The sequence below is a fragment of the Tachysurus fulvidraco genome, chromosome 19 (assembly GCF_022655615.1).
Source record: "Tachysurus fulvidraco isolate hzauxx_2018 chromosome 19, HZAU_PFXX_2.0, whole genome shotgun sequence".
NCBI lineage: Eukaryota > Metazoa > Chordata > Actinopteri > Siluriformes > Bagridae > Tachysurus > Tachysurus fulvidraco.
Genome location: NC_062536.1, coordinates 187839 through 206553, shown reverse-complemented (window position 1 = coordinate 206553; position 18715 = coordinate 187839). Strand labels below are relative to the sequence as shown.

At 36.8% G+C, this 18715-nt stretch overlaps 1 long non-coding RNA gene across 1 annotated transcript; it reads right to left on the bottom strand.

Annotated features, from left to right (window-relative positions):
* Positions 1–9421: 9421 nt before the first annotated feature.
* Positions 9422–16995, bottom strand: LOC113658760. The gene is made up of 8 exons (XR_007138711.1): positions 16525–16995; positions 16085–16154; positions 15170–15812; positions 13091–13381; positions 12501–12682; positions 12209–12370; positions 10978–11180; positions 9422–10296 (listed from the first exon to the last, which is right to left on the bottom strand). It is a non-coding gene; the product is annotated as an uncharacterized LOC113658760 (long non-coding RNA).
* Positions 16996–18715: the final 1720 nt, after the last annotated feature.

Below are 18715 nucleotides of genomic sequence, written 5' to 3'. Positions count from 1 at the left end.
CCCAAATATCCACAAAGAGTTGTTCCTTATTTACTGTGTGTGTGGACGCAAATGACGTCAAAAGCCGTATAAAGCAATATCCTATACATATATATATATATATATATATATATATATATATATATATATATATATATATATATATATATATACACACACACACAATAAATGGTCATTAGTACAATATTATATGTAAGTTAATTGATTTATATACATCTCTATCTTTTTATTTCATATATTGTGTTTGAGAAACGCGTGTAAAGTTTTTTTTTCTTCTCCTTTTCTTTTGTCAAAAAGCACAAAGTTGAGTGTAAAACGGCGGAAGGGGAACAAAGGACAGTGGGGGAGGAGTAAGCGTGTAGGAGGAGCGGGAGGAGGCGCTCCCGATCAGGAGCTTTGGGATTATGACCAATAACACACGTTTCTTCTCTTGTGCATAATTACAATGTCAGACTGTATATACAGCAGCCGCTAGGTGGGTGTTACTCATTCTCTCTCAGTTCACTCGAACAGCAACACCATGCCTGAACCAGCTAAGACCGCGCCCAAGAAGGGATCCAAGAAAGCACTTCACTTTTCCAATATCAGTTCCTACAGAAAGTGACCCAGTGCAGTGAGGTTAGCTGCATGTTCACCTAAAGTTCTGTTGACCAAAAATAATTAAAGAAATCTGTCGTGAGGAGAAAAAAAAAAAAGTTTGTCAACTCACTTTGTCCTTGTAGTAATTCTCCGGGTGTCTCGCCATCACAGGACACAAGCTGGTATCTGCTTAGTGGTGTTGTCGAATCCACGTTAAAAACACTGATTTGTTGAACCCTCGACTATTAATTTAAAGAAACATTATGTCCTTTCAACATGGAAAAAAAAGGAAGAAAAGGAAAATAAAAGAAAGAGAGGAAAAACATCCTCATTCTCATTCATTCATTCATTTTCTACCGCTTTACCCGAACTTCTCGGGTCACGGGGAGCCTGTGCCTATCTCAGGCGTCATCGGGCATCAAGGCAGGATAGACCCTGGACGGAGTGCCAACCCATCGCAGGGCACACACACACACTCTCATTCACACACTACGGACAATTTTCCAGAGATGCCAATAAACCTACCATGCATGTCTTTGGACTGGGGGAGGAAACCGGAGTACCCGGAGGAAACCCCCGAGGCACGGGGAGAACATGCAAACTCCGCACACACAAGGCGGGAATCGAACCCCGACCCTGGAGGTGTGAGGCGAACGTGCTACCCACTAAGCCACTGTGCCCCCCTCCTCATTCTCATATTCACATCAATATGTAAAAAGGGGGGGGGGGGGGAATGCCTGCACGAGGGAGAGGAAGACGAGTACCAGGACAATGACTGTATGCCTCTGGTCTCTAATATGTAACTGTATTTTGTCCCTCTAAGGATTCAATGTCTACCTCCCTCAGGGGGCAGAGGGAAGCTCTTGAATGAAGAACAGGGACTTGCTATTGTCAACATGGTGATTGCTGACAATGAAATGAAACTGAAGGACATTCAGTCCAGAGTTGTAGAGGACAACGATGTCTTTGGGAACATTGCAGCAATCAGCATAACATCCATTTCTCAGACTCTAGCTAAACACATAGTCCGAATGAAACAACTATATAAAGTTCCTTTTGAAAGGAAGTAAGCGCATCAAAGAACTACGTCACCAGTACGTCCAGGTAAGGTACTGCAATTCCACTATTCCCGTGCAGTCACAGCCTGGTTTGACACCCATCCAAGGATGATGTCCCATTTCCTTGCCCCTTACTCCCCTTTCCTCAACCACATTGAGTTTTTCTCAGCCTGGAGATGGAAGGTTTAGCTCACTCCCCAGACACGATTCACCTCTGACTTTAGTGGAAAGTCAGCTACAGCTACTCTGAGATGGTCATTCATTTTTTGTATTGAATTTCTGCAGCAAAAGAAACAAAATGCATGCATTTACTAAACCCAACAAAACAAAAATGTAGAGAGGCTTCAAAAGAAACTACAGTGCAAAACACAATCTATGTTCAATACAATATACTGTCTATTGTATAAGGGCAAACCTGACACATAAAATAATGCAGTTTCTGTCATTTCAGCTGATGATAGTGTTTTTTTATCATTGTGTTATGATAGACTAAATGTTCCTGTTGGAAGAGAACCTGTGTTAGTGTTTTGAATAATTATTTGCTTTTGAAACATGTTTGCAGTGTTTTGGTGACATGGTGTATTGTGTTAGTTTATTATTGTATTTTGAAATTTAGTTTTGGGGTTTAGTTTACAATGTGTGATTTTGAGCATGAAATTAACCGTTTTGCCAATTGTGTGTTGTAGGTGTGTTGGTGCATTAAGAGTTTAGGAAACTTGTTAAATGTATTGAAAATCTGTCATAGCCATTGTAAAAAAACTGTAAACACTGACAAAAAGGCAGCAAGTCTTTTGAATACATCTTACTGTAGTTGTGAGCAGTTCTGTTCACATCATACATTATTTTGTCATTATTTTATTTTTGTATGATACTTTGACACTGCATTTTATTATCTATTTATTAATATTGTTATTTATCACTTTATTTATTCAATGTAATTCAAGTGAAATTGACTACAATAATCCCTCACTGATTCTGTGTCCTTGTGTTACAAAACAGATTTGTAAAAGTGTTTGTCTGTCTTCTGTACAAGGTCAGTTATTCATTTAGATAAAAACTTTAAAATTGTCTGGAAATGTAAAAAAAAAAAAAGGTTGAAAAAAGGATATATGGAAATTTGAAGGAGGAAGGGGGGGGGTTAGTAATGCTTGTGTTGCAAATAGAAAAATAATAAATAAAAAAAAATAAATAAATAAATAAATAAGCAAAAAATAAACAGAAAACAGAAAACCTATATACATTTTTGAAATAATGATGATGTACTACAGAATTTTTATTATGTTTTCACTAAAATGCATGTATTGTTTTAGAGAATTTTGTTTTTTATTTGCCTAAAGATGTGAAAGTGTATGAAAATTTCATGGGATGTCCAGCATGTACTGTACAACTTTAAAACTGATTAATATTTCAATATTCATTCATTCGTTCATTCATCTTCTACTACATTCATCTATTTATTTGTTTGTTTATATATTTATTTATTTATTATTAAAATATTAAATAATTAAATTATTAAAATATTAAATAAATAAATTATTAAATATTAAATAAAATAGTAAATGCATGCATTTTGTTTCTTTTGCTGCAGAAATTCAGTACAAAAAAATTAATGACCATCTCAGAGTAGCTGTAGCTGACTTTCCACTAAAGTCAGAGGTGAATCGTGTCTGGGGAGTGAGCTATTAATTGATGCGTGTGAATCAAGGCAAATATTCTTTATATGCTGTTACATGTCTTTTATTGGAACAAGCATATCATACAGTCACCATAGTTCCATTGTTCATCCACAGTTCATAGTCCATGCCAATCCTGAACATATCACATGTGTAGCTAAACAACTAATCAAAATTCCAAAACTGAAAGTATATGCTGGAACACAATATATCTCACATCTCATATCTCACATATTTGTGGTAAAGATCCAATTCGGGTTATATTTCACGGTCAAAAAACTGTGAGCTTCCTCCGTACACAAAAACACTCCCTCTATCCCAGGTGCACTCATTATATTCATCAAAAGAGATTGCCCCCTACTGGTTTAGTGAAAGTGAAAGTGAAGTGACATATGGCTAAGTATGGTGAACCATACTCAGAACTCAGAATTTAATGCTGTAAATGTAATTCATTCTCTGCATTTGATCCATACAAAATGCACACACACAGCAGTGAACACACACCCGGAGCAGTGGGCAGCCATTTATGCTGCAGCGCCCGGGGAGCAGTTGGGGGGTTCGATGCCTTGCTCAAGGGCACCTCAGTCGTGACCGGCCTGAGACTCAAACCCACAACCTTAGGATTACGAGTCAGACTCTCTAACCATTAAGCCACGACTTGCCCCAACATGGTATGTTCATATAAAACTCCTACAGCAGCTTTATAAAATGTACAGTTTATGTAAAAATAAATCAATAAATAAAATACAGACACAGGATTGCTGCAGTAAAGACTTTATTTGCAAAAGGACATTACTGCAAGATATACAAACAGAAAAAGCACATCACACCTGATATCTTCTCTGGCAAGGAATCGTGGGAATAATCTTTTGGCATGCCTTATCCACCCTTGGCAGTGTTCAGCTGTGATGTCTTTGCATGCAGCATCTATTGCATCTTAGAGGGACATTTGTTCAAGTGGACGATGGTCAAAAACCTTCCATCTTCAGGCTGAGAAAAACTCAATGTGGTTGAGGAAAGAGGAGTAAGGGGCAAGGAAATGAAACATCATCCTTGGATGGGTGTCAAACCAGGCTGTGACTGCACGGGAATAGTGGAATTGCAGAACCTTACCTGGACGTACCGGTGACGGAGTTCTTTGATGCGCTCACTTGCTTTCAAAAGGAACTTTGTATAGTTGTTTCATTCGGACTCTGAGTTTAGCTAGAGTCTGAGAAATAGATGTTATGCTGATTGCTACAATGTTCCCAAAGACAACGTTGTACTCTACAACTCTGGACTGAATGTCCTTCAGTTTTATTTCATTGTCAACAATCACCATGTGGACAATAGCAAGTCCCTGTTCTTCATTCAAGAGCTTCCCTCTGCCCCCTGAGGGAGGTAGACATTGAATCCTTAGAGGGACAAAATACAGTTACATATTAGAGACAAGAGGCATACAGTCACTCTAATACAGTAAATGGTCAAATTATTTACACTTTGCTGTAGGAGAAGCAATGTCCTATCTGTTGGTTTCTATGAAAATACAGACAATGTATGCCACTGTGTCCCGGCTGAGATTTTGCTGTCCTTCTTTGAGCACCACCACACAATCTAACTCCTTTCCTTTGTCCTGGTATTCGTCTTCCTCTCCCTCGTGCAGGCTTCCTTCCTTCCTTCCTTCCTCCCCCCCCCTCTCTCGTTCCTTTTCCACACAAGATCAGCCCAAAGAGTCCTCTTTTAGAACATATGATCATGCAATTGAAAAAACCTGAACACCTGAGTGTGGTTCCTAGATGGGAATCGCTGTGATTTATATATTTGCATAACTGTGATAAGCTGATTCTCATTAGCAATGTTATAAAATACTGGGGATATATTTCTGTTTCAATTCCCAATATGAACAGCTGTTGACTTTGACTTTAGCCTATATAAGTTATGTTTAGAACATGATGTTATCTGTTCTGACATACAGTGTTAAAGCATTTGTAAATTTGACTGTAAAATGACATTGTTTTGGTCTTGGTTGAGCTTGTGTGTAAAAGAAGTTCAAGCATTTTAAATTGTTGTTATCTGTATGCATTTTGTATCAAAGCAACAAGAAATGCGTTAATTGTATACCCTACAAAGACGGATGTTGTGCTAACCGTGTTAAGAGTTTAGGAAACTTGTTAAATGTATTGAAAAAACTGTCATAGCGATTGTAAAAAACTGTAAACATGACCCGGACAAATGTTCCAGTTTTTACATCATGGCTGTGTCAAGAATATCACTGTGTTTATGAGTTAATAATGATGAGATTTTGTGTTGACAGGTGAATTCTCTGGTGTGTTTCTGGGAAAAAGCGTGTATGGCTGCCAGCCTTTTCTCTTTACACCTTTCACAGACAACCTACAACCATGCCCATGCCAGGACCAGGGCCAGAGTTGATATGACCTTTGGCCTCCTGAAGGCACGTTTTCACTGCCTTCACAAATTAAGGGTCAGCCCTGTGAGGGCATGTGCTGTCCTCCACAATGTGGCTTGCCTGAGGAAGGAGAGGGCCCCCAGAGTTTCACCAGCCATGGACTGGGACAATCTGGCAATCTTCCCTGATGACGACAGTGGTCGGCTGCTGAGGGACCAATATGTGTTGAATTATTTCAGTTAGTGTGTTCTTTCAATTTTGGTTAAATATGTCCTGCAGTGGCAGAGGAATTTGGGTTTTTTTTGTTTAACACACACACACACACACACACACACACACACACACACACACACACACACACACACACACACACACACACATATATATAGCTGAACACTTATTTATTATAATTCCGGTGCTTTTTCTGTTTGTATATCTTGCAGTAATGTCCTTTTGCAAATAAAGTCTTTATTGCAGCAATTCTGTGTCTGTGGATTGTGCTGTCCTCCTGCCTGAGGAAGGAGATGCATATTATATATATATATATATATATATATATATATATATATATATATATATATATATATATATATATATATATATATATATAATATATGGCATGTTGTTTAGGAAATTATTCATGAGAGAATTGAATTAATCCTGAATATATTGAATGAAAAACCCGTAATATATTGATTGAAACTCAGATTATATTGAATGAATTGTTTAAAATGTTCAGTTTTTCAAAATGGCATTCGCAGAAATACTTCAATACTTTGTTGAACCGGAAGATTTTTTTGCAACAGCTGATTGTAAATCAAGGGACCTAAACGATCTGGAGCATTTCTCACGTCACCTTGAGGATCATATTTCTATTATTGCAATGTTCCTTATGGCTATGAGTAATCATATTGAACTAAACAATGCAGAAAAAAATTTGCATGTCATTCTTGAAGGAATTTACGAGTGTCTAAGTGAGATTTTGAATCAAATAACACTTGAAAATGTCAGACAAGTAGATGACAACAAGTAGACAAGTACTTTTCAGAGAAGAAGGCCAAGGTAGGTAATGGCTATGGAAACAATTTTATAGGGAAATCAATTGATGTAAGATAAGGTAGCATCAAGTCAGAATTGATGACATAAAGGTAGACTATTAAATCACCTAAACTGCTGCATTTTTTTTTAGTTTTTTAAAAAAAAAAAATCTATGCTTTATCCATATTTTGTTGATTATTTTCTCTCTTTTAAGGTACAAAATATCAGCAGCTCAGCTGATTCACATGCGTGACTTGGGCTTTAGCTGGATGGCCATATCTCTAATGCCGTCTGTAAACATTCGAACACTTTACAACCACAGGACACAAATGGGTTTAGTGGACTATGGGACTATGTTTCAGCAACATTTCAAACACAGATCTTGATTGTCTTATTGCTGAGGTTCTAAGGCATACCCCTGGGTCAGGAGAGACCTATATCTCTGGTAGCTTGAGCGGAAGAGCAATCAGAGTTCAGCGGTGGAAGGTTCGAGGGCGTTTAAGAATAATCCAGTGGGAAGAGCATTAAGAGGCCGAAGGGCAATTCGGCGGCGGGTCTACAATGTCTCTGCTCCTAACCAAGTCTGGTAAATATTGTAAATTAACATTACATTTTTACATTTGATTTAAAACAAAAACAAACAAACAAACAAGCAAGCAAAATAAATACCCCTTGCTTGTGCCTTTAAAAGCAAACTCATTCAATTCAATTCAAGTTTATTTGTATAGCGCTTTTTACAATAGACATTGTCTCAAAGCAGCTTTACAGAACATAAACATAGAGCAGAAGGTAAACATAATTAATGATAAAGGAAATAACGAATAATAAAAGAAATAAGAATTAACATAATAAAAATTCTAGATTATTATTAGATGTATATATCATCTGTTCTGTTTGTTCTGAAACAGAGTTACATATTTGCCTGGACCACATGATATGTCTTAAGAAATGAGACGCTACTCACTGCATCAGTTAGGATTATATAACTTTTTGCTACCTGAACCATATTAACCATTGCAGTATTTATCCAATGGAAGTCTCTTAACAATTTTTGTAGTTAAATCCTTTTTTTTTGGCTGTGCAGTTCATCATCTCCTAAGAATAGCAATTCTTTAATTATTTTACAATTGAATGAGTTTTACTTAATTACATTAATGTTAATTTCAAAATCTCCTATATATTCAAAAAATTCTGAAAATTCCGAAAAAGAAAAAGATCTCTGGATATTTATAACATTCATTTTATTTAATGTCTTTTAAAAAGACTTGTTTTACAATAAACCCCCAAAAGAAAACAATTAATTAAATGCATAAGGTTTGTCATTAGTGTTTAAATTAAACACTACATTACATGCAAGTTGGTTTAAAAGTTGACCTAAAGTCATTCCAGGCATACTGACACAAATCACAAGTAAAATCCATGGGGATTTGTTTTTCATGGTGGAGCGGATTTATACAGTCGCTGCATTACCTACCTGAGATGTTGTACAGACAACAGATCTTCAGCTGCTCTGCAACTTTTCCAGGATGCGATCAATCTATTTGGACTCCCGCATCATGTCAGGGGTGATGCTGGTGGTGAGAACATCAATATTGCACGATTTATGATTGAGAATCGTGGAGGAAACAGGGGTAGTTTCATAGTTGGGCGTAGTGTACACAAACAGAGAATTGAAAGACTGTGGGGAGAATTGAACAGGGTTGTGTCAGCATACTTTAAAGACCTTTCCGTCTTTATGGACAATGTTGGACTTTTAAATAGCACAGACCCACTTCACATTAGGGCACTCCACCATGTTTATCTTCCAAGAATCAACAGATCTGTTGATGAATTCAGAACCCAGTGGAACCACCACAGCTTGAGGACGATGGAGAATAGGTCCCCGCTGCAACTCGGGACAATTGGAATGTTAAATCTTCCTCAAAACCAAAGACAACTACATCTTGTACAAATGCCACACTCTCAAGATCAACACCAACAGGATATGGAGTTAAGGCCAATTAATCCCTTGACTGATGACGGAAATCATGGAATAGAACTTTTTGTCACAGCTTGTAACTTGCTTCAAATAAGAGAATAACCTTAGCTTAAAAAAAGGATTGTTTGCGATATTGTACACCCCATCACACAGCTGAAGTCAGATGCTATTTATTAGCAAAATATTAATTGCATTAATTGGAATAAGGTCAGGACTGTACAGGGGAGGGGATATGGCAATAACTACCAGCTGAATTCCTTTAATGTGAAAGTGGTGTTCGTGAATGATTGCATGTAGAGTTCTTACAGATGCATCTCTTCCCCAAGTTTGCAGCAAGTTATCCATTGATTTTCAAGGATCAGACATTTCAATCCAAGGGCGTCGATTTGGGTAGGGACGGTAGGGACATGTCCCTACCAATATCTAGGGAACACTCAATTGTCCCTAGCAATAATTCGACCAAGCTTATATATACATTTATACATAACCACTGATGTCCATCTGTGTCTTGTGCTTTTTAACTTATTTCATTTAACATTTATCCAGGAACCATTAAAGAAGTTGAAAAATATTTTACAATGGCATTTTGTAAAAAATAGCGCAACTAGTGGAACACAAACGGTTAACAGATTTACCTCCTGCAACGAATCCCTCCTCTGTAACTCACCTCTCTAAAAGGATTGGCCTTTGCCATTTTGAGTCCCGCCTCTCTAACCCATGTTGCTGTTTGATTGGCTTTGTCTTTCTCGCTAATGTGTTGAGGTCGGCTGCAGCTATATTCCGTTGTATGAAGCAATATGCAACGTTATTATGAAGGCTACCGGAATGTGAGGAAGAAAGTATTCTTATAACAATAGTTTTATGCACAAAATACGTAATGTTGTCCCCACCAATGTCAAATAAATTATGTCCCCACCAATGATAAAATCAAACTTACGCCATTGTTTCACTCATTTAAAGCTTGAATATAGTGGGCTCCAGTTTTGTCATTTATGGACAGATTCTCTGAGGACAATGAATGAGCATGTTCAAAATAGAAACAACAAACTAGTTATTTGCAGGGTTAGATTCAGTAATTACAGGAGGCCTATGGAATGTTTACACATCAAGGTGTCACAATAGTAAAGATTTCTGTTGCCCAAAATAACTCCCTATAAAACCACCATTAAACTAATTTAACTAAAGGTTAGCACCCAGCAACGTTTGAACTGAACATTTGCTTAGAATGTTGAATTTTTCAAATATTAAGTTCCAGAAAAAATAAATATGCGAAATTGTCTGAACAGAAACTGCAATCCATCTTTTTTACTTCAGAATTGCAAAAAAGCAAAAAATAAAAGCACAAAACCTCTCAAGCCCTTCCAAAACCTGGGGAGTTGCGTATAGCAAAATCCATGTCAGATTTGAAATTAGCATATTCTACATAGATTGATATGCAAAGAATATGTTCACAAGTGTTAACCAGTGGAAATCGTGAATGGGTGATGAACTCATGGGTTGGCTTTGGAGAGAACCCCAGTGCAGGAATGCGGTCACATCCAGTGAAGAAAACAAGAGTTTCTTCCAGGGAGACATCTTTCTCAACTGTGAAAAACAGAATTAGAGCAACAAGAAAAAATAATGATTACTATTGCTGCTGAATTGACAGGTGTGAGACACAATATGCCTGAAGTAATGGAAAAGTGATGCAAGACTGGTGACTTGGTTAAATTTCTTTAAACCTGCAAATATCTGTCTTTTGGATACAGTGAGATGACCTGGTGTAAGTTCAAAGTTTATAACAATAAAATTATTTACAATTTACAACCAAATCTGCTATTACAAACCCATATTACCCCACCTACCTAGCATCAGACAATAGGCAGACAGGTTTCCCAACTAGCTGGTAAAGAGAGTGGAATGTTTAGGGGCTAAAAAATAGATATTTTTCTTATGGTATGGTGGACACAAAAAGAGATCCAAGTTAGTGATCTCGAACCATGTCTGCTAGATATGTAAATAGGCATTTTTTTTTACAGCAGGCATTACAGATGCTCACTGTTTGTTAGCTTGATGTCATGTTTAAGTGAAACCTCAGGGTTAAATTCATCTTCTAACAAAGCTTAAAGTATGCATGCTATATTTAGAATAAATAGTAAAATGTCACAAGGAACAAGTTACATTAAAATAATTAGTGAAATGCGACCAAAACAATTTGGAGTGTAAAGAACGTTTGAGTGAAATATTATTTTAATTCTGAAACATTGGACTATACAGGGAACTTACATTCAGCATCCTGAAGATAGTCTTGCCAAAAAGCAACAGTGTGGCACTCCTGTTGAAATCGATTACTCCCCCTTTCAGAAGGAATTATTTGGAACAGACTCTCTAGATCAGCTGCTGTTAAAGCCTTCTCGGGCTTCACCAAAAGACACATCATTTGCAGATTTGCATCTAAGACACAAAGCGCCTTTAAGCCATCACAGAACCTAGAAGAAAAAACAGTTTCAATGTCTTTGACAAAAGGTCTAACCTCTTACAATGCTACAAATCCTAAGGTATTCCAATACATGTATAAATGACACTGGTTTAAGCTTGGTTCCAGAAAAAAACATAGGCACAAATACAACAGAAAACAGTCCAAAGATTCAGAAAAAAACACATTATATAGATCCTTTAGTTGAAGCTTTTAAAGCTCAGGCTGCAGAATGTGGGTTACAAAATGAAAAAGAAAGACAGAATATTATAAACTGAGTTACATTTCAATGAGTAAAATAAATATCTTATTCAACAATAATTCTGCTCCCACAGACTGGTTATGGGCTCATGTGGTACACAGATTCATTTAAGAAGGTGCTCCTAACAACAACTGTATAAAGGCTTTGTGAGAAGGAGACTATTGGAGCGATTATTCACAAAAGTAAGAAATACAAAATAACCATCAATCGCCCTCGGTCTGGAGCCCCATGCAGACTGATCACCTCCATGCCACGCCGAATTGAGGCAGTAATTATGCTTAGATGAGAATCTCCTGAAAATGGGTTATGGATGGATCTAAAAGTATAGACCCTTCATTTCTGTATAAGTGGGAAAACTTACAAAATCTGCAGGGGATCCACTGTACAAACAAATAATATTTTTCTAAGGTAATCTGAGGAGAAACTCATTCAATCATCTTAAAAAATTTAATGCCTACTATAAAGTCAAAATTCTATATAGCTACTGTGATTTTAGTGATTGTAGCTTTTTTTTCTTTGTTACAGGACTGCACACTTGAATTCTTTAACATCATAATTTTTTAACATCATAATATCGTAAAGTTTAAATCATTCTGATGTAGCAAATGAACAGTGAGTAAATCAGCATATGATATGGACAATCTGTGCATCCTACAGTATATTGTATAATAGTAAAGTAGGTAAATAATTTATAACACAGCCAAAACATTAGCAACAGTTAAGAACCACATTTATGTTTCTACTAGGAAACTGTAGAATGTGCCAAGAAATAAGAATACCTTTCAAAAGGTGCACGGGAGGACATACCAATGAGCCAAGTCCATTGCAGTCTCTTCTTTGGTTTTCAGTGTTACAAGCACATTATGACCTGCAAGACTAATCAAGCTGGCTGCCCTAGCAACTGCATCTTCCAGCTGTGATTCTGTCTCAGCTTCTAAAATCTAAAATATTACATTAACATAAATACAGTACATAGCAATTACTGAGAGACTCCGTATTAAAAATGAAGGTGTATTGTTATTAGTAAACTAGTAATTAAATCAAATCATACAGGGAAAAAAAAAACCTCACCGATTGCACCTGTGACCTTGTCTCATCATCATTAATATGTTCGATTCTGGCCTTTACATTGTCTGGACCCTTTTGAAGACATTCGTACAAGACATCAGATAGGAAGCATGGACTCTGTCCCCCATGGCCAAGTGACATAGCCATGATCTGACCAGCACGGAAGTATCCATTGTCTTTTATTGCTGTTGATTGCAAATAAACTTGAACATTATGACCAATTATCCAAGTGAGACTTTCAAGTTAACATAGGGAACCCAATTTAAAGGAGAAACATTTTTATATAAAAAGACTTTAATGACATAAAATGCTTTTTAATAACACAAGATTAAAAAGTATTTCATATAAAATACCTAAAGTGCTTACATTTTCCCAAGGTTACAAGATCACTTATTTCGCCAAATCTCACGACTAAAAATATTAAACAAATATATAATCTAAAAATAAAGCCTAATACAAAAAGTATACTATTGTCCTTATTTATCCCAAATACAAATATATCAGTGGCCTAGTCAAATTCAGTACAATACATAAAAAAAACACATAATAATAATAATAATAATAATAATAATAATAAATACATTCAGTAGTACCTCTGGAATTGCATGTGAGGACTTTAGCATTAGGTGGACCCTCAAAGATTCCAATATTGTCCTTGATTTCATAAAGACATAACCTGAACTCCCAGGTAGGCCCTCCATTGTCTCAGATATTCCGTAATCATCTGTGAAATTTATATCCATCTTCTTTTCTGATGCAAAATTGGAACAGCCCATGGCTCTGGCAGCTCCATCCCACACATTCCTTCTTATTATGTTAAAGCTCACAGTTTCATCATTATTTATTCTCGAAGTGATCTGCTCCATTATTCCCTTCAAACGTATCTTTGAATCAATAAAATAATACAAATAATATGTATTTAGTGTCAAGGTAATATATAACTTTAACATAGATCAAAAATGAAATAGGGGAAAACCCTGATATTATGCATTTAATAATATTTAGGCTTTTTTTATTTTGCAAATTTCTTTTAATTTCACCTCTCTGGTTTTCACTGCAGCCTATTGCTGCAGTTGAGTTTACAGTAATGTGCAGCTGCTTGCTCAATCAACTTATCATCCTCACGTCAGTTAAAGACGTGTTGGAAAAAATCTTGATATGTGCTCTTAGTATATGAACTATTACAACTGATGTTGTAGGACATATGGGGGTAGGCCAGTTATTGTAATTGTGTTGAGCTATATGAGTTATATGATTATAATATAATATATGTATATATATATATATATAGTGTTAGATGCCTTGAGACAAGTGTTAACAGAGATAAGGTGGTTTATTGGGTGTATTGAAGTTATAAAACTCAGTACTCAGAACTCTGAGAATCTGATAAAAACAAGAAAAAGGGAACCTGCCCTTTAGGCGAGAACAGAGGAACTTAGGCTTAAAATACTATGCATGTGCAGGCCCAGTCTGGACAAACAAGACAGACTGAGATCATAAGTCTAGCAAACTTAAGGAGTCAGCATAAACAGATCTCCACATATATGCAAAACAACATTATAAAATGCAAAAGCTTAGCTAAAGTAATAATGCAGTACTTTTACTAACCAGATAAAAAATCTAATTGTAAGTCGAATACCGCTAATATATAATCCAGTTGATTTGGAACCTGATGCTACTGTAATCAAGAAAATCGTATCCTAAAATATGATCATAAAACGTCGTATGTCATAATCAGACTAAATCAGAACTCCTATATCATAGGTGATGGTAGGTGATTGGGGATTGAGTATCATCACTGATCTGATCAGTTTATATGTTTATGTTATATTTAGAGATGTGATTAATCCAGTGTAGAGCAAATGATTTATATGTGATTGTCAGGGAAATCATACACAACATACACATAGTATAGGCGTACAATACAGGTAATCATCTTATGTATATATGTGTGTGTATGTATGTGTGTGTGTATGTATGTATGTATGTATGTATGTATGTATGTGTATATATGTATGTGTGTGCGTGTGTATATATGTATGCATATATATATATGGGCGTATAATCCGGAGAAATCATATCATATCAAATCATCATATACAAAACATAGAAAAAGATAGAGCAAAACTCACTCATTGTAATTGTATAAAGGGAGATTGGTCCACGAGACATGTCTTCTGTGTGATACGTGACAGGGAAGAGTACAAGAAGTTCACTGGAGCACATTTTAACAACAGTTTTGTCAACGCAGCATATTTTTAATAATAATGCAGAAGTTCGGCGGGAACAACAATGGGCCAGACTTAATTTTGGGTAAAAGGGCAGACATGTTTTTCGGGGAAATGAGGCAGGGGGGCCACGGGCAATTCTGTAGTGTCAGGAGAAAAGTCAGACGGGTCAGGTGGATTGACGTAAGAAGGTATAGACGCATCTAGAGGTGCCAGGGTATATATATTGAGGAGATTCCTTTGGAGGGGGCGCTCTCGCTCCTGCTTGCTTGTTTTTTGTGGGGGAACTTTTTGGGTGGCATGGGGATACGCTGTTTGGGTTTTTCTTTGATACTTTCAACTTAGAAGTTTTTTCCTCCTTGAGCTCAATGGAAGCAGTGGCTGATCAGCACCAAACATATTAAACATGAAGAATTTATAGACAAAGACTAAAATATTTCTGACCTCTCATTGGTTCCTTCAGTCAAAGATCTTGAAATGGCTTCCTGGAGACCAGGATCATCAGAGAAATATTCTTCCTCAAATAGGTCCAGATAAGTATTACAAAAGGAAGAACATAAGAACTGAAACATGTTTGCAAGATACTATTTCACTTTGTGCATATGGCAGTTTTGTAAATAAACACTAACACAATCTAAAAAAAACAACAATGATTTTTAAACACAGAACAATGGAAACAGTTAACCAGTAAGGGGTTCGGGTTACATTATTGCTGGATGCACTGGAGACAGTTGAGGCTATAGCACCAGAGTTGGGAGGGGAATGGTCACTGGTTACGGCGGAGGTGTTAGTAGCAGAACAGTCACGTGTGTCATCACTTGAATTTAAATTGGTGCCACAGGACAAACCATTGATGGGATTGCTGTAGATGGCAGATGATACAATGGGAAAGTCGTCTGTGTCACCACTGGAGATGACAGGAGCTTGACTGGGCAAGGTGTGAGTACCATCAATGGTGATGACAGCAGCACAACTAGACATTGCATTGGTGTCTTTTGAGATGCTACAGTAGGTACATCTGTAAAAACAGCTTGGGTGGCTGCACACCAGATAATTTGATCAACACTGGAGAGAGACTGTGTGGCATCTGTGGAGACAGCAACAACTTTTAAGATGAGTAAAGAAATGTATATATTGCAGCAGTTACAGGCAAATGCATTTAAATTGTTAAATAAGAAAACATATTGTACTTGAACGTGAGTAACATGCCGGTTTTTATGCCATTTCATCTAAATAAAAAAAATATATAAATAAAATTAAATTAAAAATCTCAAAATTTCCAAATATTTACTCAGACCAATCAAAGAAATCATGTACAATAGAGAAATGTCCAACTAGTAAAAATGATCAGTGAAATACCATTTATGTCATCTGATACTTCTTGGGGTTCACTGCTGTTTGTATGTTGACTGTCTCCATCTAGAATTGACTATAAATTGAAATAAATAAAGGTGAGAAGTCTTACTGGATCCAAAATAACAAACAAAATTAGTAGCAGCAATGTATACCATGTGACTGTGATAATCTCAGCAGGAAATGGGATAGCCATATAACCTGCCCGGCCAAAAAAAGTTGCACACTAAGATTTCATTCAATGCCCATCGCTCTGGAATGGGGTCAATCTGGACTTATCAGACCACATGACACATATCCATTGCCCTAGTTCTAGTAATTTCAAATTTCTTGTTTTCTTTGTTTAATGCAACCCAATAATTATAACCTTCTAAAATGGTGCTTCTTTTTTGACCAGGCAGTCTATGCATGCATGTGTGTGTTTATCTCATTTCAACATTACTTACAAGTTCTTTTCCCTCTGTTATCACCACCTTGTCTGTTCTGACATAAATGGACTTCTGATGAAAGAGTTTTTTCACAAGCGCTCCAGTCATGGTCTGTTTGGGGCTAAGGGATGGCTCAACCAGTTTATTATGGCAAGGTAACAAAATCTGTAACCTGAGGGGAAAAGAAGCATATATCATTGCAAGTCAAACATTTGTGACAGCTAATAAGATTATTTTAATATTATGCACCCAACGATATTTACATTCTGCCAATTATGGACATGATGCTACAATAAATTCAAAAAGATAGTTTGAGTTATACTTAAAGGTAACAAGACTTACTGACTGGTAGCAACCTTAATGTGTAAACTAATTATTTGGTTTACATTACTCAAAACTTAGCTATGCAGGAAATACTATATACTATACAGTATTTTCCGCACTATAAGGCGCACCTAAAAGCCTTACATTTTCTCAAAAATCGTCCATGCGCCTAAGAATAATCTGGTGCGCCTTATGTGTGCACCGAGTTCCAAAAATCTGTAAAAATGTTGTTGTGTGACTTTGGTAAGCGCTCCGCTTGGTTGACTGTCGGACCATTTCCCGCTGACACAGAGATGTAATACATACACTACGTACGCTGGCAGCGATAAACCAATCAGAGAACATTACGTAATACTTACAGTACGTACGCTTACCTCCGCCACGCCTCTGGTAGGTACAGTATAACTACCGGTATGTTGCAGATCAACATTTGTTTCTTCCTAACCATTATGCGCTTCACACTCCAGTCCAGTAGGTGGCGGTAAATGCACCTTAAGTTGGTTTGCCATCTGCCAATAAAAATCAGATGCTTACGAGGCACAATTCAAACTACAGGCTATCAGTTACACGGTTGTAAATGGGAATAGAGCAGCTGAAAGGATTCAACATCAATGTATCTGTGGTTCGGGAGTGGGGGAAGCAAGAAAATGTACTGCGCCAAGTTAAGAAGACACAATAGATGAGGACTTTGATGGATTTGTGGGAGAAGATCGATTAAAAAATAATGTGTGTGTGTTAAATAGTAGAATAAAGTTCAACTAAACTCATTGTTTTGTTTCTGTTACCTTTTTTTGTCGACCGTATGTTTTAGCATTCGCCTTATAATACGGTGCGCCTTATAATACGGTGTGACTTATAATACGGTGCGCCTTATAATATGGTGCGACTTATAATACGGTGCGACTTATAATACGGTGCGACTTATGTATGGGTTAAGTACAGAAATAGACCCCGTAATTGAGACTGCGCCTTATAATCCGGTGCGCCTCAAGCCGCCTTCACACTGCACACGACAAACGACCGCCGATAAACCGGAAGTCATTCATTTCCGATGAAGAGTCGCAAGGTCGCTGAGTGAGGTGCCGACCATCTGCGGATCCGTAATTTTCGGTTCCGTTTTGAGCGTTGGATCCGTTAAAAAATTTAACTTGTGCGACTACACCGCATCTGATATGCCGACCGGATGTGATGTATTCCAATGTTGTCCAATCAGGTTCGTGTGCGCGAGGTGATGAGAATTATTAAAAAGTATTAACATAAACTTTAGTAATTTTTAAACTTTATCAAAACAATCCTTTTGTTTTAAATACATTGTTATTGATAGAAAAGTAATAAATTATTATTATTTATATTGTATTATTTTTAATGTTGTGTCAATGTTTCCTCAAAAATTATTCACAGTCTTTCTGGATTTATTGTTGAACTGATTGTTTGTATTTACTCCTTCATTAATTAATTCATTCATTCACCATGATAAATGGAGGGAGAATACAGGCTCTTGCTTTTGCTCTTCTTTACTGGAGACGCAAAAGAAAACATTGCAAATCAGTGTGGATAAAACTGGTTTCGGCAAGTATCACCGTTTAGTGCAAGCGTTACGCCTTAATGGAGAAGATTTTCGTGGTTATTTTCGGGTGTCACGAGAATTAGCTTCTCTCCCATGTTGACGTCTACACGATCATATTGTACATTCCGTGCGACTGCCACTAGGGGCGAAATGCGATAGTCGTGTCCGTTTGTCGTGTGCAGAGTGAAAGCGGCTTTATGGTGCAGAAAATACTTCTATAATTAATTTGAGAAATTTGATTGTGGGACAGATATAATATAAAAAAAAGAGATGTAAGAGGTTGAAATGGACTGTAGACAGAAAAGGCTATTTTTATTT